The 27500-nt window shown below is 31.6% G+C and overlaps 1 protein-coding gene and 1 non-coding gene across 3 annotated transcripts in view; one reads left to right on the top strand and one right to left on the bottom strand.

Moving 5' to 3' along the window:
- The window catches only part of LOC145259675 (regulating synaptic membrane exocytosis protein 2-like), a 602608-nt gene that overhangs the window by 171739 nt on the left and 403369 nt on the right, over nt 1-27500 (top strand). The gene's annotated exons all lie outside the window — the stretch shown is intronic.
- Nucleotides 9019-9091, bottom strand: Trnar-acg (transfer RNA arginine (anticodon ACG)). The gene has a single exon. It is a non-coding gene; the product is annotated as a tRNA-Arg (tRNA).

Here is a 27500-nt window from a genome sequence, read left to right as displayed (position 1 = left end):
TATTAACTTCCGTACTGTATAAATAAATAGCGACTTTCGTAAATTCTGATGATGCGTTTACTTCATAGTATTCTATCTTCGCCGCTGGAAGTATGTTCCTCTCGCTTTATGAGCCATAACTGGGTAGAAGTCTTAAGTAATTCGTAATTGTATTCATAATATCGTCAGCACTGAGGATTGAACTTTAAACCTGTAAACGCCTATCACTTAGAACTGATTTTGCTAGAGCATTATGAGAATGGCGTGGAATACGCCATAATACAATATAAAAACACAATAATAAATTTTTAATAACTTTTACAAAATCAGTAAAATCACATAAATTGTGTTAAAAGAAAATTTTTCCGTAAAAAAAAACAAACAAAAAATATCTGATTGAATTGCACAAAAATGAAAGATCAGAAAAGAATTTTGGCGTTTTATTTTTTTAAAGAAATATTTAATTAAGTTTATTTTCACCATTATTTAAATGATAACCGAAAAAGAATTTTTTTAGAAACAATTGGAAAAAAACATTTAAATATTCACAGGAAAGAGAAATAAATCATAAATCATTCAAAACAAGAGTTGAAGGAAACGTTAGAAATTAACTTAAGAGGTGAGAAAATGAAGGATTTGTGTTAAGAATTGAGGATGAAATATACATTTTTTTTTCATACAAAACACAAATATACTTGGTTCAAAAGAGTTGCACGATTAAAACACTGACGTATCGATATAAGATCTGTCTCCATTTAAGTTACCTGCCTTTCCACGCCATATATATATATATATGGATATATATGTATATATATATATATATATAAACACACACATATATACACACACACATATATATGTATATATATGCACACACACATATATATACATATATATGCATATATACACACATATATATACACACATATATATGCATATATACACACACAGACACACACAGACACACACACACACACACATATATATATATATATATATATATATATATATATATATATATATATATATATATATAAATATATAATATATACGTCCAAATTTATTTTGGGCGATTTTCCAAGTAAAAATGAGCGCCGAGGCGAACCTCTATTTAACCGTGTTTATCGTTTAAAGAAAATCAACAAGAAATTTAAGTTTATAAAGGATGAACATAAACAGTAAAATCATCTGAGAATTAATGGCGTAACGGTTAAACGCGCTGAACTGTGATTCCTCGACACAGTCAAACTACGTTGACGAGAGGTAGTTACCTCGAAATATGCATGTACGTAGATTAAAAAAATCAGCAAGAAATATATATATATATATATATATATATATATATATATATATATATATATGGTATGTCAACACTTTTCAGGTTATTTAATGACGAATCCTGTTATCAAAGGATCTCAAAGATGCGCAACACACAGGGATAAAATATGTTTACATGCTATATTTTTGGTGTTAATATAGCAAGTCCGAGCGGTAGTGTGCCATTGTTATGTGTTGGCGACAAAAGGTAGAGAGTTAGTGTATTTTGTTTAATACTAAATGTGGACATTTCTGAGTTGTCGATTAGGACTGTGATGCTATAGTGGTTGCTAGTGTTAATATAAAGCTAAGATTTCTTTCATGCGGGCAGATTGTAAACATTTTAGTTTTCACATTTAATAACTTACGACTCAGTAAATATATTCCAAGATTTTTAGTTTGTCTTCCGTGCAAACGTGACAACTTAGCGGACGTAATTATAAAGTGTCCCAGAATGCTCTATTAAATATTGTCTTTCATTTCCAATATATTCGTTACTAAAGCAACCATGAATCTTTCTCGCATATATATGGATACGTAGATAAAGGGAGGGAGAAAGGGAAAGTAGCTAGTATATATATATATATATATATATATATATATATATATATATATGTATATATATATATATATATATATATATATATATATATATATATATATATATGTATAACCGGGCTGCCGGCATTGTCCGGTCTTAAAATACTCTTAAATATGATATTTTGGTTAATGCAGATTTATTATTATATTATATTGGATCCAAAAAATATAGTAATGATTTCATAAGCTAAAAAAAAAAAATTACTTGTACGTCACCACCGAGAATCGAAACCAAAACGTTTAGCTTATGATTTATTTTCTCATTGGACGTTAATGTCTGAGATATTAAGACATGTTTGCTGCAAGGCTAAAAATTAAAACAAGAACCGATAGCTATTACGTTACGCGTGCATATTCGTCATGCCGTCGTTCGACCGTAACCTGGTAAATTCCATTTTTTTTTTATTGTCACACTTTTGCACCAATTTTCCCCGGCTTATAAAGTTTCGTATGGATTCAATTATAGTATATATTAATCTTCAGGTCTGTAGATTATATATATATATATATATATATATATATATATATATATATATATATATATATATATATATATATATATATAATCTACATTTAATGCATCCAAAACCAAACTCCTATACTTACATCATCAACGCTCTGATCCTCAGCTGGTATCAATTGTGATGGATGGCTCTCGTCTGGGTGAGGCCCCGTGTTTTGACAAGCTTCTGGGTTTGACCTTTACTCCTGATCTGAAATGGAACACATACATCAAGTCTGTTGCCAAGGTCGCTGGAAAGATGGTGGGATCCTTCTACCGCTCCAGAAGATAGCTCACTACTGATGCAATTCTCTATCTATATAAAAGCCAAGTACGTCCAAGGATGGAATACTGTTGCCATATCTGGGCAGGAGCTGCTAAAAACAGCCTATCCTGCCTTGACAGAGTACAAAATAGACTTCGTGGCTTAGTGGGGGATGCCCTTTTCTCTACCTTGCAACCTCTCTCCCACAGAAGAGACGTTGCGAGCCTATCCTTGTTTTATCGTTATTTTCATGGCAGGTGCTCGTCGGAACTCCAATCTCTGGCCCCCCCTCGCCAATCTTTCACGAAATACACCCGTCTAGCTGAATCCACTGTCAAAAGTTTCCCCCACTCTATATCTGTGCCTAAGTCAAAACGCGGATTCCATGAACAAAGCTTCTTTCTTAGAACTGCACGCCTGTGGAACTCTGTTCCGTCTGCCTGCTTCCCACCGGACTACAACTTGGATGTGTTCAAGTCCAACGTTAACAAATTCCTAATGAACCGCCCCCTTAAGTAAACACTTCATTAAATCTCCACACTAACGTAATGTACTTGCAATAACCCTTATCCCTGAGTGGCTTCCGGGCCTTGATAAGTGGTGATCACTGTGTAAAAATATATATATTTATATATATATATATATATATATATATATATATATATATATATATATATATAAACCCGCTTAAAGCGATACTGCCATAACGATATTTCGATCGGTAGACATTAAACTACGATCTCCTGACAAATAGTTTGGTAGGCAACATTTTTTAACCAAATATATATACGGATACATAAATATATATAGAAATAGGTTTGTGTTTACTATAACGTTTTTATGCAAATATTACGCAAGCATAAATCTGCATGAATATAATTACACGCAATAGTTAACTAAAGATAAACATTCAATAAGAAAACTGAAAAAAAAACTAATATGGAATTACTTAAAATGAATGTTTAAAAGAATATGCACATTAGCTAGATCTTTTCCTAGTGAATGCAATTCTGCGACCCAACAAAATTATATTTTCTTTTTACATAAATAGAAAAAAGTGCCTTAATATGAATATCAATACACAAAAGCTATATATATATATATATATATATATATATATATATATATATATATATATATATATATATATATATATCAACATGAAGCGCAGCCTTTCGTGTCTGAACAGATCTGATCCAAGAAAACAGCACTTACATGTATACATATCACGACATATTCTCTACCTTTGGTATTTTAAGATAACTATCATAATAAAACCTATTTAAAACAAACTTTTCTTAACAGTTTACTGCAGTTTCGCGGTAAATTAGATTTTTAGAAATGCATTCCTATTGATTAAATTTGAAATTTATTCTAGGTATTATATTTTTGTAATAATGAATTACGAGGGTGCATTCATCTGCAAACGGATTGTTTCTGTTTATATATATAGTTTAATTTTAATTTACATAAAATTAATATACGAAAGGATAGATTTATGCGTAAACTTTAAGTATTTACTTCAAAAGTGCTCAATACGTAGGTAGAGATAGTTAGTAAGTTATAAAATGTATATGGTGATTAAGCTACACTGAATATTCCGCGTTTCATCCACTCTAGGATTCTTCAGGCTTATTCGCGAATTCTGTGGTTGAATTCGCGCATAAGCCTGAAGAATCCTAGATTGGATGAAACGCGGAATGTTCAGTGTAGCTTAATCACCATATACATTTTATAACTTACTATATATATATATATATATATATATACTAGCAGAGAGATTCGACGTTGCCCGAAATTGAACGATAATATTCGAATGTTCCACACTTTCCTCCATAGTTTTGAGCCCCTGGTGGGGCATAGGCCATCTAAAACTTTGTAGATGCTTTTGTAGCGAGGAGTTCTTTTTATTTGTAGTGAGGGTGCTGGCTCCACGCTCAACCTTCCCAGAAGGTACATACAGCGCCTAGCTTTCCCAAATCGTCACCTATCTGGTACTGGCCAGACTCAATGTTGCTTAACTTCGGTGATTTGGCGAGCTGTCAACATGATTGTGCCGTACTGAATATTCCACACTTACAATACTTTTATTGTCATCGGAATCGGTTAAATCGCCCATTTTTTCAATCAAATCAACTGATTGCCCTCACTAATCGGGGAGACACAGTGGGACACCGGAAGGAACTTCACGTGTCTTCCCGCAATAAGTTCGTCCTCAATACATTATAGTCTTCATTGCACTTTAGTGAACCTGCTGTTGATTCCATAGCTTTAAGTGCAAAATCAAGTATTATGGTCCAATTGTGCTTTAAAAGGAAACATTCATTTCGAACGCGCCTGCCTTTTCACAAAACATATTGTTGATATTATATGCTGTTGCTTTAATCCAGGCCTCTCTGCTTGTGCAGGCATAAAACTTCTCAAATGCATTTGTGGTATAAGGCCGTATAAAGATGTTAGATTTAATAAAAATCGGACTGGTTCTTCTTTAATCGGATTTATTAGATTATAGATTTTCGATAATTATCTAAGTTTTTCCGGTACAAAACTATTCAAGAATACTCCAGGACACCAAGTACATTTGTATGAAATGTCACAAAAATACGCCAAACCGCTCCGAAGTTCATAGACTATAAAGCGAGACCCCATTTTTGTTTGTTTGTAAATATACAAGCAGCTCGAGCACTGTAAAAGCGGTGAGCGAGTGTCTATTTAAATAGACATTTGATGAGGTCATTTGCGAGCACATTTGTGAGGTTAGAACTGCTGACTATCAACGCGATGGTTTTAGAGTCAATATATATATATAATATATATATATATATACATACATATATATATATACATATATATATATATATATATATATATATATATATATATATATGCAAACACGTATAAAAGTAATACTACCATAACTATATTTCGATCGGTAGATATTAATCTACGATCTCCTCTAAATAACATGTCAATCTTTTAGCTTTTCATCTCAAAGAAAGTACACACACACACACACACAATATATATATATATATATATATATATATATATACACACACACACGCACACACACACACACACGCACACACACACACACACACGCACACACACACGCACACACACATATATATATATATATATATATATATATATATATATATATATATATATATATACATATGTTAACCATCAGTGTATTTTTCCTCATGTTTATCATCTGAGGAAAAGAACATAGTTTTGTAAATGAATTAAGTATTTTTCTATATAACTTGTTTGAATTTTATGAAGTAATAAATATTGTAATTTAATCAATGTGCTTATTTTTCATATATATACATATATATATATATATATATATATACATGTATATATATATACATGTAGGTGTATATGTGCGTGGGTGAAAGAGAAATAACTATCACAGATAAGAAAACAAACAACAAGTAAATAAAAACACGAATAAAATTCCAGGAGGGATCGACGAGAAATAAAATCTCAGGAAATAATGAAATGCAAGGATATTTAAATATTAAAATATTTCTAGCGAGGATTAGATGAAGATGAAACTAGTGAAAAGCAAAATTAATAAAAAAAATGATTGTAAGGATAGAATGAAAAAGCACAAAAAATGCAATTAATTGGATTCTGAGTTGGATGAATTGATCTGCTACATTGCAATAGGGAGTTCCATGTCTTGACTTTGCTTTCAGATATTTTTTTTTATCTATCCAGATATACAATAGGCATTGATTAGAAAGGCAAGTTTTTCTTTTTTTTATATTATATTTTATATTATATTTATATTGACATGTTTGCTTCCGGTGCGGTGGGCTAGATCTGCAAGAGTGGAATATCCGAAGCAATGCACTTATAGCCTTTCAACTTGTTAGGGTCAACACATAGTGAAACTGAGTCGTTCTCTCAGAAAAAAAAAACAGTTCGTGTCAATGCACGAATTGAGATAGAGGAATGGGTTCGAATAGTAAAGTTTATGACAAATCTGAAATCACAGATTCCAAGCATAACATCAATGACTCTCGTCTCATTTTAGTATAATCCCGTGTTTGCCATCTTTTTCTCTTTTTATCATTTTTCTATGGCCTTCCGTGGACGGCTTTACATCCCCTTTTTTCCTTCCACCCCGCCTTTCCCCTTTTATCTATCTCACTCTCTTCTTTATAGAAGCGACTTTGTATACAACTTAGCAGGATTACCCGACGTCACTCAGAATCATAATTTACAGGAATTATGTATATTCCAGAAAAAAGGAAAGAAAAATAAACACGATCTGCTTAATATTTGATTTTCGATGCTTACCAGATCAGGCTGTCTGAAGATATTGGCTTCCTGACTTAAAATGCACCAAACATTGATGTTATTGTTTTTCTTTTATCTTTGCAAATCTTTCGCTACAAAATAACCGAACTAAACCAACACTACGAATAAATATTTGAATATATAAAAAAAAAACGTGAAGGATAATATTTTTCCAAAATTAATGAATTTTTTATTAAATAAACTGAAAAGGTTGATATGACATGAAATAAAACTACGTATATTTATGCACAAAATCAGTGTAAAAAATATACTAGCGGGACCTGTGAAAATTCCACAGAGGACTCATTCATATATAATATATTGATGTTGACATTCCGTAGATGTTCAGTGTAAATGGAGACGCTCTAATATTATTGTAGCTCTTTTGTTAAAACTGCATAATTATTCATCTACGCTAGCAGTGACGCCCGACGTGGTCCGGTCGTAAAATATGCCTCAATATATTTTAATTCTTAAAGATTTCGTATATATTATTATAGAATTATTAAAACTGCAATTTTATCGACTTCTATCTATATAATTATAAAACTCAAATGACCTTGTAACGAGTGATGTAACCCACTTTCCGGTTTACGACATCCGGTTGCGCATGCGCGCATAAACATTAACCAATACCAACGTAAACAAATAAACACAAATGGCTTCTTTTGCAGATTTTGTACCTGCGCATTGAAATATTAACGTTATTATTTCGAAATTATTATTTGACATTGGAAGAGTGGGGTGTTTTGCAACTATTCTTTATTACAACTATACTATTTTCTTACAACTAAATAATTTTAACCCGTTGACAAACATAAGAACAATTGTAGTAAAGTCAAGACTACTACTACTACTACTCTCTATCCGTCCCTTTTTCTTCCTTCCTTCTTTTTTTTTTGTATTTTTGTTTACATTTCTAGATCCAAAATAGTTGTGTGAAAACGGTGAATTTGTTAACACATTTACTAATCTGTTTCAATATTAGTTTTATTTTATTTTATTTATTTAGGTTTTATTTTTTTGCTTGAGGTTTTATTAAGTATTATTTTTTTTTTAGATTTTAAGTTTCTAAAACTTGGTTGAAGGATTCCAATATGAGGTTTTCATTCTTATATTTCTCATCGGTAGGTTCATGTGCGTTTTTGCTGCTAAATCACGTTTAATTTTCGATTTTTGAGCGATTATTCGGAAAAATAGGTAACTTTACACGAATAGGGAGGATTTTGTTTTTCATGTTTGAGTGATCCGTCCGTGATTTTTCATTTTAATATACTTTCATAGAAATATTTCTGTTATGTCAAAAAAACTATTTTCTTTTCGTCACAAGTGTCACGCTCATCATGAATTCCATAGCTAATATAACATACTGACCCAACGGGTCACGGGTAGTCTAGTATATTATAAAGTTGCAATTTTAATATATATATATATATATATATATATATATATATATATATATATATATATATATATATATGTATATATGATTTGAGCGCATCAGCTTGAATTGAAACCGAAACTAAAACTTACGAAAAAATATACGTGTATATATATATATATATATATATATATATACATATATATATAACTAGTTCCTTCAGCCGTAATCGAAACCGAAACCAAAACTTATGAAGAATTATTGATAAAATTATTTATAAAAAAATAGTTGAATATTTATTATAAGAAATTAAAGTCTATAACAATTAAACGACTGTACGCGTGGCATAGAAAATAAATAAATAACAGACACGCTATCGTATTAATCTATAGATAATGCCACACTCTATTCTTTTCTCGAAAGCAATAGCTTAAAACTAGCGGCAGCGCCGCGTCGGCACACACAACGCCGAGTCAAATACAAAATCGTGTACACTCAATAAAAATACACTCAACATCGTCTTACCATCAACGTTTACCCTTTGGACTCGGAGTATGGGAAATTATATGCACAAAACAAAATCATTGTAAAAACAAAAATACCCTAAGAGTAAGGATAATGAGTAAACGTTCGATAAAACGATGGTTAAAATTATTACGAACTTGCCAGGATTCGAACCTGGAATCTCCTAATCCGTAGTCAGACACGTTATCCATTGCGCCACAAGTCCTGTCCGTATACAGGAAGATGTTACCACGACTCTATACATACAGCGCTAAATTCCGTTGACATGGGCAGGTAACTTTTTCGACAATTGCACGAAACGGCCCCAAAACCCTTATTTCGAGCGTTTTTGTGTGACTCTGTGTTGTTCGTTATGAACCATATATAGATAAGGAAAATCTAAAGACTCACACCTTTCAGGGGAAAAAGAATTTTTACATTCAGTGCATCCGTTTTAAAGTTATATATATATATATATATATATATATATATATATATATATATTCAGGCAAACATTATTAAAAACAACAGAGATACCTTGCTTAATTTTTTTTTCATTTTTTCGATCTTTCGTACGATTCTTTTTAACTTCCGGATGGAAGGTATTTACAAATGTTCCATGGTTCACACGAGCGCTTTCGATTCTTTCTTGAATATATATATATATATATATATATATATATATATATATATATATATATATATATATATATATATATATATATATATATATATATATCGATTGAACAGCGGGACTAACATAGTGATGATTGGTGACAATTTGTTAGGATTTGATTATTTAAGTTAACAAGAATATGCTTACTTTGAAACATTCATATTGCAGCCATCTGGGCAGTCATCTTTCACCAACGAGTATTGTGAAGAGTAGAAATTGTGTTTTTTGTGTGATAAATTAAGCAGAAATTGATGGTATTTTCTTGCCCTCGAAGAAAAGCAACGCCAAGCACAATGTATGCTGTTTATAGTGTGGGGAAACTCCAGTTCCCCCAAATGCTGTTATCTTGATTGGAACAAGACTACAAAAATATGCAAATATATAAAGACATACATACCCATACATACATATATACATACACAAATATATATTGAGAGATAGATAGATAGATAGATAGATAGATAGATGGGTATGCGTGAAAAGACTTTAACATGACCTAGTTGCTATCTTCAACATAAACAGTTAAAAGTGGGCTCGTATTAAATGAATTAATCAATCTTATACAAAGAACAGATAAAGATTTTCAAAACATACCTATTTTAACAAATACAATATAATCGCGCTAAAACGATATCATATAACCATATATATATAAAACGATATCATATGACCATATATATAAAACGATATCATATGATCATATATATAAAACGATATCATATAACCATATATATAAAACGATATCATATGATCATATATATAAAACGATATCATATAACCATATATATAAAACGATATCATATAACCATATATACAGGCACATATATTCATGCATGTGCCTATATGCATATTCACATATTACAAACATCAATACGTACGTCGTATGTGAAACTATTATTCCTCTAGAGAAATTATTGCTATATATATATATATATATATATATATCTATATATATATATATATATATATATATATATATATATATATATATATATTTGCAAGCAATATTTGTGCCTGAACTTTGATTTGATGTTTCTTTTTATTCGGGCGCAGTATCTGGTTCTGTATATATATATATATATATATATATATATATATATATATATATATATATATATATATATATATATGTGTGTGTGTGTGTGTGTGTGTGTGTGTGTGTGTGTGTGTGTGTGTGCATTTCATTCTCTCTTTCAAACTTCATCTTTTTCTATTTATGAATATCTCAATATATCCTTAACCCACACCTTTCCTATTTGAGTAACATTATCGCTTCCCCTAACTCATCACCTCCTACTCCTCTTTCCTTTCCTACTTTCCCACTTCTTTCTCTCTTTTTCTTACCAATTCATAACTCATGATCGTTGCATGACTTTTTTTAAAAATGTGCTATAAATGCATGCCAATAGGAAAATACTTTTAAGATCCAATTTATTAAAACTGTTTAACGGAAGTGTATTTTTATGATTGAATTATTGTTTTATCGTTCCTAAGTCACAACATTTGATCAACACGCTCCATTAGTAACGTTCAGTAAAAAGGCGTACATTATGAACTTTTCTTGGAAGCCGTTCATAAAAGTTCCAGCGTTTTTGTCTATCGGAGTTTACCATGGAAACCAGGAGCTACATCCGTTTTATCAGATGAAAAAAAACAAACAAAAAACACACACACACTCAAAAAACAAAGAATGAAACAAGAAGATGACGCAAAATAATCTGTTAATTTTCTGCAATGTCGTGTCGTGCGTTGCTCGAGTCCACTTAAGAACTCTGATAAAACAGGTTAACAAAAAAGGTAACAATAAAGCAAACGGTGATTTTTAACGATTCTTTCCCAACCATGAAGTACAGCTATTGTTACTGTGCAACTAAAGCAACAGATAGATGTCTGTTAAAAGAAAAATGATCTGGAATCCACACAAACAAAGACACGTATTAGGAACAGCAAATATTCATCACTTGAAGTGTCCATACACTCATTAAACATATAATTGCATATAAATACGTGTTTCATCGTTTACGACTCATCAGCGTGGCTGAACTTAGTAAACAACGAAACGCGTCTCCGTGGATAATCAAATTAATCAAATTATATATATATATATATATATATATGAGCAAACAGTTAATAAAATATGTTAAAAAACACTTTGAAATGACTTAAAAACATATTTAATCTAAAAAGGAAACACTAGATAAATGGATAGTCCTTAATCCGCGGAGTTTCGAAGGTAGGAGAGGGTAGGAATTAGCAAAATGCCGGATCGGATTTTGCATGCAGAAGTATTTGATGAAACAATAAGTAAGTCAAAGATCTTACTTGAAAACAAAAAAGTGAAGCAGAGGGAATATGGTGAAGAAAAAGGTGATTACACATGAATGGATAGTCTGGTGGAAGATAAAAAATCCAGTGACGGTAAAATCCAAATGTAAAACTTCAAGAAAGTTAAAAGAATTTCCATTTGTACAAGTAAAATCCAAGGAAATCCCGTAATTGGAAGAAGATGGTCCATAATAATCCAAAGGCAGAAATCCATGGAATAATTCACAAAAATGTGTACTAGGAAAAAAGAAAAGATTCCAATAATATTAATAAAAGAAAAATAAGATATGCTTTTCACTCTACTTCCGAGACATAAATATAAAAAGATCAGGGAAGAGAAAGAGGGGGAAAAATGATGATAAAGTTAAATATAAAATAAAATAAAATAAAATAAAATAAAATAAAGGGAAATAAAAGTCAAAATGACCCAGACAGGAAATGTTAAAGGCGCGAAAAAATATATAGGGCAAAATAATATAGGTCAACTGAAATGTACAGGTCATCACTTAGAAAATGCCAGCAAGAGTTGTTAGACGACACTAAATATTATTCATTTTATATATATTATTTATTTTATATATATATATATATATATATATATATATATATATATGTGTGTGTGTGTGTGTGTGTGTGTGTGTGTGTGTGTGATTGTCCATCTGGGGGGGGGCTTACATTAGTAAAGGAAAAATTATTTCCAACTATCATTTAGAAAAAATGCTTTTTCGTATACATAATTGAAGTCATTCGCAAGTATCGCAATAAAAAATAAACAAATGACATTTATTGCATAAATATAGATATTTATGAAAACAGCATTCATCCTTGGCGGGTTGAATTGCCTTCATTCGAAAGGAGAAGTGTCAAAAGAATATTAAATTCACAAGAGTACAGGTCACAAGTCGAATGCACATTCCTGTTGCGGACGGATGACAAGGTTAGGTTTTACCGTTCTTGTTGGGAGGTATTGACGTCTTAATACATGCAGCATCAGATATTCCCAAATGGGTGGCTCATATTGTACTGATCGTAATCAACGTTGCTTTAGTCTGGTGATCTAATGAAAAGCGGTGTGTAAACGTGATTATCCCGTATATATATATATATATATATATATATATATATATATATATATATATATATATATATATATATATGTATATATATATATATATAGAGAGAGAGATAGATAGATAGATGGATAGATAGATATTTATTTGCAACTAGCAGAGACGTCCGACCTTGCCCGATTGTAAAACACTACAAAATTGTAACTAATTATTATTACTATATATTACTATATATATTATGTGACTATATATATATTACAAATTATAAATGATAGATAATATATCCAGTAATAAGTAAATAATACTGTATTTATAAATACAGTAATATATAGTTACATATAGCAATAATAATTAGTAATAAATAATGATATTTACAAGTAGAAATAAAATAGGTTTAAGGCGCCTAGAATTCGTACTAGAACTGTGGCGCAATGATTAGAGTATTTGGAAAATCAATTGTAAAAGCGTGGGCGACCGAAAAATTCAATTGCGAATTACATAGGACTAGTCATGGCTGACGAAACAAGAGCATGCTGGGGTTCCGTTCGAAATTACGTCTTAATTCCCAAGTTAGACAAAAAGACTACCGAGTTTGACAAAAGATTGGGGGTTACAACGACTGAAACGTTGTGAAAATGACACCCAAGATGAGAACAGTAGTCCGATAAATCCAAATAATACGAATGACAAATCCTCATCTCAAAAATTTAGAAACGCTTACATATAATATTTTATTTTATGGAGATTCCATATATATTATTATAGTGTTAATTCTCTATTGATTATTATATATTATACTAGCATGGGTGCCCGGCGTTGCCCGGATATTTGATGATGTATCTTGAGCCAAAAAAGAAGCGGTCAATTTTGTAAAACTTTGACCCCTATTATGACCCCTTAACATTTATTGTTTTGGGCTCAAATCAAGTTATTAAGTTAGATCCATGTCCAAGGAACCTATATCTAAAATTTAAAGTGTGTAGCCCCAAAATTGTCGGAGGAATTTGGTATAGTTCTCAAAAATAAAATCGTTGAACTTTGACCCCTCAATCGCCAAATTTCTGACCGAAACCCGATCACCTCGATTTTCCCAAATCTCACTACACTGTATATCAAATTTTGAGTCTGTAGACTAAAAATTGACAGAGTTATTGCCTAGGGAAATGTCCACAGATAGATAGATAAATAGATAGATAAATTAAACAAAAATATATACGTATACATAGTATATATGGAAACAATATTGTGTGTCCTGTAAACTTTTTACGCAAATATTATGCAAGTATAAATCATGTAGAATATCTGTATAAATATAATTACACGTAATAGTTAACTAATGATGATCATCCGATAAGAAAACCGAAAAAACTAATAAGGAATTAATTAAAATGAATGTTTAAAAGAATATGCAAATTAGTTAGATCTTTTGCTGGTGAATTCAATTCCATGACCCATATATAAGTAAATTATCTTTTCTTTTTAAATAAATAGAAAAGAGGGGGTTTAATATGAATATCAATACACAAAAAAGAAACACGAATTTATAGGAGTATAGATTGCACCCAATATATAGTGATTTCAACAGTAAAAATATGACTTGAATGCTATCAGCTAGACAGAAACCGAAACTAAAACTTATAAAGAATTCTTGGTAAAATTATTTTTCTACTAGATTCAAGCAAGCAAGCAAAGACGCCCGGACGGTCCACGGAGTTTTATAATTATTAAGATAAAATAATTGCAGTGCACAATAAAACAACTGGAATTAAACAAAAGGAGCAATTATAACTATTGATTCTTTTATTAATTTTAAGGTAACAAAGGACGAGAGAGAACGACCGCCGTTGACTATATTGTGTCCTGCATGTCAACCTTCACGTATGCCCAGCGACATGTAAAATTCTACGTATAAGTTCTAGTATTGAAAACATAAGGAGAAATACTTTTAATATAATAGGATGCTCCTAATTCGGTTTCTCTGAGCAGCTGCGCCTCTCCTTCTCGGCCCACCCCATCACTCCCATCTCCCTCTGCAAAACATTATACCTTTCACTCACTTTCTCTCCATATATTTCCCTTTCTCTCTATCTGTCTCTGTATGCATATATAATTCTACATCTTAAGTGCCTGAAAACTTTTTATTCTGGCTCAAAGTAAAGTTGTCAGTTATGAACTCTTACGTATTTATCAGTGCAGATTTCTAGCAAAGCGAAGAAAGCTGTGCGTAATGACATCCAATCTGCTTAGTTGGGAAGACTTGAATATTTAAAGACGAGTGTTTTAATTGTATTATATGGACTACTGTTCTCATCTTGAGTGTTATATTTACAACACTTCAGCCGGCCTAACCTCCGACATTCTTCAGAAGTGTCTCGTCGAACTCAAGAATATGTTTATCTTTATTTAATCCAGAGACGGTAATTGGCTCTTATTCCGTCAGTTATGAACGGACATACATTTGAACTAATTTGTAATAGTATTTTTAGTGTCTCTAGCACTGAGAATTGACCCTTCAACCTACAGAAAAGAAGACAGACTGTCAAATATAACTGATTATTACAAATTCCTTAGGATTTATGATTTTATTAATCCATATATTAATGATGGAATGATTCAAAATTTTCCTCGATTCCGATACAATTACCGATTCCATGCTAAATTCCCAATTTCGATACAATTATTGATTCCGATTTTTTTAATAAATTTCTAATTATTTAACTATAAGATTGTTATTTTCCCCGCTTTTTTTAATAAATTTCTAATTATTTAACTATAAGATTGTTATTTTCCCCGATTTTCGTAAAAACACTTGTTAAATATGCAGATATTTTCCTAATCGTGAAAATACACTTATGGGGATAATGTATCGATTTTAACTGCACAGATGATTTCAAAATCAATAATATTTAACTTTTTATCATTATTACCAACAATGGAAGATTTCTTTAAACAAAATCGAATAAAAAAGACAATTAAAAAAAAATCGTTTCGGCATCGGAAAATCGGCATCAATTTTCTGATTCAGATACCCCCAAATCTTCCAATTTTTTCGATTACCGATTCCGATTAATCGTCCCAACACTACTATATATATATATATATATATATATATATATATATATATATATATATATATATATATATATATATATATATACAGGGTGACCCCTGAAAAAAAAAACAAAAGCTAAATGGAGGCTATCTAGAACATATGCTGTAGAACGGAGAAAAAAGGCCAAAGACCCTAGTGTTTTGATATGATGTTTTGAATATAATAAACTAGTTATGACCAAAGTTTCATTTCATTCGGACAAAACACTAGGAAACGGAGCCTAATTAGAGCTGGGGCCCGTTTATTTGGGCCACCGTGTGTGTGTATATATATATATATATATATATATATATATATATATATATATATATATATATATATATATAATGTAACCACTAGAGTTAGAGCTGGGGCCCGTTTATTTGGGCCACCATGTATATGTATATATATATATATATATATATATATATATATAATGTAACCACATAAAAGTTTATAAGGTCTAATATTTTTTATTGATTTAACGCACACAAATATTATATATATATATGTATATATATATATATATATATATATATATATATATATATATATATATATATATATATATGCATATATCAGATCCAAATATTAACGTTTTCCTATTTCTATATTTTCATTAGCTTAGCTTTTTGTTAGTTTATCCCATTTTCTTAGTTCAGTTCTGTTTTTCTTTTCATCTAATCTATCTGATCGGGCGTCTTTTCTTTTCATGTAAATACTTATTATTCCAATTAAGAAAACTGTTGAGGTGGAGATATATTTGAGGCGCCTTTTCGCTAACCATAAAACTAATTCATACAGTAATATTTAAATTATATTTTCAAATAAGACTTACAATATTATTATTGTACAAAATGCTTCAGTGAAAAAAATATATAGTTCACCTTTTTTTTTTTACATTTATACTTCAAATTTATCATCAGACTAAGTAATATATATTGACTGTTTACCTGGTTTCGTTTAACTAAATATAGCCGATTACTTAAGCTACTTCTTAATCCGTTTACTTGATGCATGGTTCTGCGTTAAATAGATCACTATTGACTTCATTCGTGATCACAAAAAAAGATAAAAATAAAAGAGGAATCCAGAACAGTAGTCGGAAATGTATCGCCACGGATAGATTCGCAAATTAGAGACTCGTGACCTGTCGTGATATGTAGTAGGAATAGCAAGTGTATCACTATTTCTGTTCAATTACTACACGGGCGTCAGGCGGGCGGCTTCCTATCTTCTCGTCATCTACCGATGCTCATTAGTTTAGCGTTCTACCATCATTATCACGTCCCCTTTACCAAAACAATTATTATTCCATCTGATTGATTTTCTCACTTTCTCACTTCAACCGAAGTTTACAGTTTCAGATTGCTAAAGGATTCCTGGTGCTTTCAACCCCCATTTCATACTAAAATTTGATACTGAACGCATTAAAAAAAAAGAAAAAAAAGTATTTCCATGGCTTCCCAAATGAAATTAAAATGCAGTCTATTTTATCATGTCATTTAGTTATGAAATTTCTAGTTAAAATCATTAAAATGTTTCAGTTTACAAATAAACAAACAGTGATCATAATCCATGGCCGCCAGTAAAGTGAGAAATTTGAGGTTGTAAATTTTATTAAAAAAAATTATTTTGTTTAAATTTTATTGCGTCTGATTTATTCAATTCTTCGATTGTGATATCCTCGGTATAAACAGAGGCAGCAGAAAACAAGACTATCAAAGGTTATTCTTTTAAAAAATGAAAATCTGATTTAGGGACTTAGAAAATGTCTGCGTGTCCGAATGTTTTCAATGATTACAAAACATCAATTTGATAATTTTGATACAACTTTGAAACGAGAAATTCCCGAAGCAGTTACTACTCATCAAAAAATAAAATAAAATAAAAAATGGATCCAAAAAGAAAAAGAAGCAAATTTCCCGATTTGATCTCCATATATAATAATTTTTCCCGCAGAACTTCCGGCACTACAGGAAAACATGAGGCAATTCCAAAATTATTATTCCCACCTAAAACTACAGCGTGTTTTCACGTAAGAATAAGTTCATTACGTAAACGTTTAATAAATATAACTTATCCGCTTCCGTTTACTATCTCATTAACGTAATCAATCATATTTCCTCTCTTTCAATTTACTCCTCCAACGGCACCCAAAATTACCAGTCCGTTTTTAATAGCCATACATAGTCACATGTCACATACAATCCTTTTATACATATTACGTTTGTCTAACAACTGGTAATAACAAACGCTCACCTTACATTCTTAGTTTGACAGAATGGCGGAATAACCGACAATCAGCAGTTAGAAATACACATTAATATTACAGCCAGTCGCTATTCGGATTAAGAATTCGTAATTTCGAACACAGAAAAAATACATTCGCAGTTTCAATTACGATTACGTTTAACCAAACAAAACATTCTTCTGATTCATCATTTTATAAGTTTTATTACTTGTTGATGCAATAGTATTTCCAATATAAATCTATCATATACATGAACTATTTATCTTAACTATCGGAAACGCAGACACTCGCTGAAAGAAGCTGTTTGTTTGCGTACTGCTGGCATTTCTCCTTGTTATGTGCACCATTCATATGGTACAGATGCTCTGAATAGGAGAAACCTACATTTTACCTATTAATACTACTACGAATACTACGAATGCTATTATTATTATTATTATTATTATTATTATTATTATTATTATCAATATTGGAAGTAAAACTACTATGAATATAACAGTTTTGTTTATTTAAAATATACTTATGTGGAATACCGTATTTTATTACACTTTTAGCTATTTTTAAGGTAATTACTTTGATCTAGCACTTTTATTACCGACGCGTGCATACCGAGGCTCGGTCTCGGTAATATTACTTTCATCCTCGTAAAAAGTTTTATTCATACGAAGTTGTGGTGAGTGTTCTGATTTTATTATTGCTAGGGCTATAGTTTTAATAACATTAGCATATACTTCTGTAGAAATTTTTGAAAACACGCCGCAAATATTCTGACGACTTAATGTGGTTACAGTCGATGCTGACACTATAATTATTATTCATATTATTATTATTATTATTATTATTATTATTATTGTTGTTGTTGTTGTTGTTGTTGTTGTTTGTGTTATGGTGGTGTGGACTTTAGTATTGTTATTATAGCTATAATTTTTTATTAATAATACTGATTGTATTGATTTTTTAGATTTTTCCTATTTTCTGCTTGAACTGAAATTCTAGTGGCAACGAGCCTTTACAAAGCCCTGATCTAATTTGCATTCATCCAGTGGATGTCTGGTTAGTGCTTTCATTCCTAGGTCTTTTCATTATCATTGACTCTCTTAACTATTTTGTGTTTTAACAGTTGATAATAATAATAATGATAATAATAATAATAATAAACTTTATTATTATTATTATTATTATTATTATTACTATTATTATTATTATTATTATTGTGGTTGGTAAATTTAATATTGTTATTATTGCTAATATTTTTGCTGATAGTACATTTGGCTTTTCTACATTCTTCATATTTTTCATTTTTATTCTTTGTTGTCTGTTTCTTCTCTTCCTTCGTCGTCTTCTTCTTCTTCTCGTTCTTCTTCTTCTTCTTCTTCTTCTTCTTATTATTATTATTATTAGTAGTAGTAGTAGTAGTAGTAATAATAATAATAATAGTAGTGGTGGTTTATTATTAGTATTATTTGTTGTTCTATTCTTACTATTCTGTTTGTTTCTACTATTATCTGCATTACTGTTACAATGACTATTTCGTTTATTATTTGCTTTACTGTTATTAGCATTATTATTAGTAGTATTAGCATTAGTATTAGTAGTATTAACATGAGGTATTATTCACCAATAATTCTAGCATGGACCTGGCATTGAATTTTCATATCTTAGTATGAATTCCTGGGCAACGCCGAACCACTCGTAAGGTAGTAAAAATAAATCAGCATTTGAAAAAAATCACACTTTTCTAGCAACAACATCGTATTTATTATTCATGTAAAAATGAATATAGATTGTCTTAAATAGTGTGCAAGTGAAAACTGACTTTTTATACTGAATGTCAAACATCTGAAATAAAAGGTACAAAATCACAAATAGTGAAATTCCTCAACTTTTACGCAATATTAGCAATTCTTAGTCTGACATATTACCTCTGTTATTTATTTTAAATGAATTCTTTATCTAAAACCAAATCATATTTTTTTTACAAAGGAGTCACCAATTATCAAGGCCCGGAGGCCACTCGAGGATAAGGGTTAATGGGTATACAGAGGTAGTGGAAATTTTGTAAATTGGATTATTTAGGGGGATGGTTCATCAAGAACTTGTTTACGTTGGACTTGAAGACAATTGAATTGTAGTCAGCTGGAAAGCAGGCAAACGGAAGAGAGTTCCACAGGCATGCAGTTCTAAGAAAAAAGCTTTGTTCATGAAATCTACATTTAGGTGTAGGCACAGATAAAGAATGGAAAAAAATTATTGATAGTGGTTTTGGCTAGACGAGTGTTTTTTGTGAAAGTTTGATGAGGGAGGACCATAGATTGAAACTCAGACGAGCACTTGCCATGAAAATAACGATAAAGCAGAGACAGGCTCGCAACATCTCTTCTGTGGGAAAGAGGTCATATGAAAGAGAAAAGGACATTCTCACTAGGCTACGAAGTCTATTTCGAACTCTGCCAAGATAGGATAAGCTGCTTCTATGAGCTCCTGTCCAGATGTGGCAACAGTACTCCATCATTGGCCGTACCTGGCTTTTATATAGGTAGATAATTGCATCAGGAGTGTTATATCTACTGGAGCGGTAGAAGGATCCCCCTATTCTTCCAACGGTCTTGGCAACGGATTTGATGTATGTCTTCCATTTCAGATCAGGAGTAAAGGTCAAGCCCATAAGCTTGTCAAAACATGAGGTCTCCCCAAGATGAGAGCCATTCACTTCAATCGATGCCAGATGAGAATCATAGCGGTGATGATGTAAAGATAGAAGCTTGGTTTTAGATGTATTAAAAGTAACCAGTCACCGCTTTCTCCATTGTACTACGTGCTCAAGATCAGAAGAGAGAGAGAGAGAGAGTACGAGAGAACTTTTTCATTTACGGCCTTTGATGTGTTGCTATAAATGGTAGTGTCGTCAGCATAAATGTCTACGAATGATCTTAGGATGTAATTTGGAATGAATTTGAATAAACGAATTCTTATACCTCTGCAACATCTAAAATTTGCATCACATAATTCTCTGTGTTATCAATTTCAAAATTTTTAATTAATCAATATTTAATATGACGGAAGACGCCATATTTACTTCTGAAGAAAACACAAGAAAATAATTTCTTTAAATTCTGTTATTTACAAAATCGACACAAATAAAACGTATTGCGAATCAGAAACCTTTTAGAAAGCAGACTTATCAGTATTCAATGTATATTTGAGGGTGTTCTTACCTAGTGTACAGATAGGAGTAAAATAGAAAAAGTTGGAGAATATTAAAATAATATATTCCATAGATTAAGAGTAGGAGTCATGATTAGCTGAACTTGCCTGAAAGGAGAAATAAAGGCGCCGAAATAATCTTCTTAGTAAAGCGTTAGGAAAGTTGATGAAAATCTGTTTTAGTTATTAAATAATCAGATTAATTTTAAAAAGAATTCTTAGACGAAATCACTTGACAAAAGTTAGAACTATGATGAAAACCTAATTAACATAAGCATTATAGACCAAAAAATTTTATTTCAAACTTAATCGTGAAAGGCTAACGAAATCCTATTTCAAAAAAGCGTGACAGACCAACGAAATTGCTATTTCAAATTGAGCCGTTGCAGATCAAGGTAAATACTATTTAGAGTTGAAGTGAACCAACAAGCAAAAATTCTGTTTCTAACTTGAGTGTAACAGACTAAAGAAAATGCTATTCAAAATTAAGCGTGACAAACTAACGAAATTACAATTTCACATTGAACCGTTGCAAATCAAAGCAAATGCTATTTAAAATTGAAGCGATAGAAATGCGAAAATTCTATTTAAAACTTGAACGTGACAGACCAACACACATTCTATTGAAAACTTTACAGAATAATAAAACTTGCATCTTACATTCAAGTATAGCAAAATGGCCGGCGAACGGATCCTTTTATTGAAATGCGTGGACATCTAATAAATAAACGTCAACGTAGTAAAGGCAAACATTGTCGGAAAAGTCATTTGTCGTCCGGTATAAATGGCGTTAGTCTTACAAGCTAAACACTGATCTACCATGTCTGCCTCCCGTTCGTCAAAATGTGTAAATATAAACAGACGACAATTATGTCTAACAACATTACAGAAAGGGGAAGGTAAATCAGTTTTCCTCAATTTCATAAGGAAATGTCAAATAGGATATTCTATCAAGTTACTAATGCGCCGAAAATTATTTAACGAACCATCTATTAGTTAATAATAAACTCATTGTAGACGTGTTAGTTTTTCATTTTGCAATTACTGACAATGTAAGAAACGTATGGTTTGTTTTTCATACTTTCTTTCGTTTTGTGTATTTTTTACGGCACATCAGCCCTGTTTTTGTGATTTAATGCCGTAACAACATACTAATAAGAAACGATTACTTAAATCACAACCACTACTTTTATTGCACTGTGCACTGCATCTTTCGTCTACGGATCGTTAGAAATATAACAGACACGTCTAGTAGTAATAAAAGTAAAGACGACAGCATAGAGAGTTCATCAGCCTCTTTATTTCTCTCTTGTTAGTAGCAGAATGGTTATATATCTTCTCCTCTCTATCCCAACTTTGTGTAGAGTTGTTTTGTCTATGTCTATATTTTTGAAACACATGTAATAATAACAACAGAACATATTCATTACATATTACACATGTAATAATAACAACAGAACATATTCGAAGTTTATTTTTAGCATTTTATTACACTTAGCATCTTTACAGAATACAATAATATTACATAGTCTTCCAGTCCCCCATATCTGTAGGATCTAAAATAATGTCTGTTCTAGTTTACTAACCAACGCCAATATGCAGAACTATCTCTCACTCCCTGACTTCCTGTTCTTTACGTCACTTCCGTGAACAAGCTCGCTAAATTCTTAATCTTTATTTCTTAGAGAAATTTCCTTGTCATTTTATCTAATTTATTAACGGAAATTTCCTTGTACCCGATTTGACTCAGGTGATCGCGTTATTGTTGGTTAATCATAATAATAAGTACTGGGTTACCAAAGATGTTATCAATTAGTCATAAAATCATGTAACAAGTGACACCTTTAGTTTAGATGTACATATGGATATAGATTTATTGAAACATTATTCATAATACTTAAGAAAATTTTTACTAAAATCTCACTATTATAAACCGATGCTTGATAAAAACAACAGTTTTAATAAAATGTAACCTTTTATTAAGTGTTTCTTTATTCGTAAGTGACATTAAATTTGGTCAATAGTAAAATAGGTGACCATTTGGGAATACCAGGCGTTTTATAACCTCTCTACTTATCTCGACATTGTTTCCAGCCGTCTTGCAGAGAGATGTCAATGATGATTTCGGAACCCTTGTTTCATAATTATATGAGCAAGCAGGAAGTATACATTGTTTTTCAAGTTTTCTGTATCTTTAGGCCTACAAATTTAATTGCTTTATATTATTATTAAGATTTTGTAGTCAGGCGTTTTCAGTTTTAGTCTGGGTAAAGGTTGTCAGTTAGAAATTAGTGCCAGTAGCTGGCTTACAATTCTTATTCTTAATTTGTATGTGTTATATATAAAAACCCAACGTCATTATCCGTCAAATCGTTCCCATCGTTGATTGAAAGACGGATGACGTAAAGTTGAGGCCGTGACAGAGGTGAAACATTGTGTAACACTGTAGACAAAACAGCGAGATAAGGAAGAATGACATGACATCTGTGAGCGGAAGAAACTAAGGTTTTCAACTCAGTCTCCTTCGGGAAATGTAACATGATCTAACGCGAATGTTACCAATGTCTGTTCGTCGTGCGTCACTTATTTCTCAAATTAGGAAGTTAAGTTTAAGAAGTAAAACACTATTTAAGAGATTATTAGTCTCTCTTTTTCTAAATTAATTTTCTTCTTGCGAATTAATTTCTGTATGAAAAGAAGCGAAAAATGAGGAAACGGCAAAGTCGGTGAGTAAGGAAAGGAAAAGATGTAAAACGTGAATTCTCATTTGATAACCGATATTTAATCCTGTCGATGACTTGTAAAGAAAAAGAAGTAGAAAAGGATTGAATGAGTTTAACGCAAGAGTTACATAAAAGAAACGAACATATAAAGCTCGTATAAGGCATTTTTTTTTTAAATAAACATGTTGAATATTTACAGATGTTTCAATTTTGATGTCTCGTCGCAATTTGTCAGTATTTATCATTCGACACAGACACCAAATGATGAAAAACTAATTGCGGACAATCAAAATGTTGAAAATGTAGAAGATTTCAACTACCTGGGCGCGGCTTTCAAAACAAAGTAGAAGACGCCAAAGAACTAAGACGATGCATTGCAATGACAATGACAGCAATGATTGCGCTAACCAGTACATGAAAAGACAGATTTATTTCACAAGAAACAAAGAAACGACTCCTGCAAGCAACATATGGAACAGAATGTTAAGTGTTGAAGAATAGCGACAAGAGGAAAATTACTGCTTTTGAATTGTGATGCTGCAGTAGACTTCTTCCTGTAAGCTGGGCGAAGAAAGGTACAAACGAATGGGTTCTGGAGAAGATTGGATCATGCCAAAGACTGCCGGACAACATCAATGACAGAAAATTGCGATTCTTGGGACATGTGGCCAGAACATACAACATAGCAAAAGATAAGCTTTATTTAAGTGGAATTCATTATTGAGATGAGTATGATCTATTAATTTTTATTTATTGTGGACTATTATCCACATCTTTATTAGATTTTGTGGATAGAGACGTTGAATCTCTACGGTTCCAGTTGAGCATTGTCCGAAGATAGCGGTTTCAATCCTACCCAAGCTAGCCAGAGGTTTACTTGGCCAAAATGTGGTAAGACGATAACAACTATGGATGGCAGTAATTGCTGAGAATGCAGTTAGGAGATTCGGAGTTCCTATCCCGTCGGGGTTACCACTTGACGAAGGCCAGAGGAATAGTTGGCCGAAACGTCGCGAAACAACATCTAAGAAAGATGAAGCTAAGTGTCCGTAATAAATAAAAATTAAAAGATAAGCTCTTTGGTAGAATCCATGGCAAAAGAGGACGTGAAAGACCAAAAACCAGAATCTCAGACAATGTGAAGGACATTGCGGATATTAGCATTGCTGAGTTGCTCAGAATGATGCGGAACCGGAGTCAATGAAGAGTGCCACAGTTTGTCATTAATAGTCATTCCGTCAAAGAAAGAGATCATTTGACATATTATTCTAACTAAACGCACTTAATTCTCTTTAAAACATCCGATATTTTGATGAATCATTTTCCAATTCGAATGAAATGTACAGAATTCAACAATCGAATCAATCGTTTTTCAATGCATTTGGCTTTTAAAACATTCAACATTCGGATGGACACACGATAGTTTAGCTTAAAGTAACATTTTCCCCAGAAATAAACAACAACTATAATACATATTTTTAGTGAATATACTCTAGCAAAAATAATAACATAGTCCGATAAAAAAGTGCTGTTTACTTGACAAAAGCGGTTTCATATTGTTGTCATTTGTTAATTATTAAATGAGAAATCATTTCGAGTAAAAGTCTATCATCATGCATGTTATCAGAAGAAAAAACACCTTTTAAATGTGTAAATATGCAATAAGAATATAATCAAACGTTTAAAAAATCGATTATAACAGATCAGAAGTACTGCTCTATATAAAAAACGGAACGGAGTGATTGAAACAAAACAAGCACTTTCATTATCTTCTAAAGCAAACTTTATTTACTTATAATTAATATAAAACAAGAGTGTTAAAACTCTCGTGAAAAAAATATTTGTATACATACTTTAAATTTGGATTGAGAAGACACATGGTACTTACGGGAGGGGCTAGGAAAAGTGATTTTTGTGAAACGAACTGGAATCGAACTTTAAATACCCAGTTCGTTAATCCGTGTCGTTAACCATTAGATCTCCGTCGCAACCCGCTTTTCGTATCATGTTTTATGACGTCCATCGATGTAGTTACCACAAAAATAAACTCAAAATAAATTGAATGTGTTTAATGTATACATCGTAAAAATTATAAGTAATATGATACAATCAGCAATACTAAACAAATGTTTACACATGCGCAAACGGACAGCATATTTGTATTAAGATTGTGATTACAAAATGGCTGACGACATTGATGTTTTCAAGTAGCTATTAACTCAAAGCTTGCGTTTATAATGATTGTAGAATACTATAAAGATTGTGTTTAAGGCAGGTGAAATGTCATTTAAATCAATGCAACGCATAAACTTTTATATCCTGTAATTTATTTTATTTGGAATCGCTTACACTAAAATCCCTGTATATTTGAAACATTCTTAATAAAAATAATTGTTAATAAAAAGTGACATAGCATTTAAAGCGGGTTTATATACAGGATGAAACGATAAATTTGTTGCCCTAAAGAAAACAACACTACAGCTTTATTTTAAAACTTTTATTTAAAAAAATCAATTCAGGTAACTTGGTTATGTAGTAAAGTTGACATCTATTCAATGTAACCGCTTTCAGCCTCGATAACCGCCTCGATACGGGTCCGGAACTGGAAGCATGTCTTTTCTACAAGCGTCGGCGAAAACTCGGCGAATACTCAGGGATGGCGGCGATCAGACATCTTTTGGTGTTGCGCGAGGTCATGTTGGTTATGTTCCTGACTTATGACCAAACGAAATAGTTTAGCGGATTCAGCTCGGATGATGAGGGGGGCAGTGAGAGAAGGGTACAAAGTCATAGCACTCCTTCTGAAGCCAAGCCACATCCAGGGTTTACCAGTGGCCACCTGATGGCACCAGGGGATCACCACATTCTTCAGCACATCCAGGTACACCTTGGTGTTGACTTTAAAGCCGACTTCGATGATGATAATAGAGAATCCAGAAAATGGCAGATTATGAGAGAACGAATCCATTGTGATTCACGTTGTATGATCCTTATTCCTCACTCGTCATGTTTTATCTCATTTTAATCTAAAGATATCGTGTTACAAAATCTCCGATTAGATAAGAGAACTTTGGTTAAAGTTCAACTGGATGTAATTAAGAAATATATCGTTTCTTTATATAGATATCTGTGTTGTTGCCGCTTTCGGCATCGACAACTAGCGCATAGTGCATGAAAACAACCTACTGGGTGCAGAGTGGAAAGAAGACGAGCGAACAAATTGATATGTTTGAAAACAAAGTGCTTATGACTACAAGGCCTGATAACAAAATAAATGATAGAAATGGTTTTG

The sequence above is a fragment of the Euprymna scolopes genome, chromosome 3 (assembly GCF_053919585.1).
Source record: "Euprymna scolopes isolate OS-2025 chromosome 3, ASM5391958v1, whole genome shotgun sequence".
NCBI classification, from domain to species: Eukaryota; Metazoa; Mollusca; class Cephalopoda; order Sepiida; family Sepiolidae; genus Euprymna; species Euprymna scolopes.
Note: the sequence above shows the minus strand (reverse complement) of the source record. Positions and strands in the feature narration are given on the sequence as shown.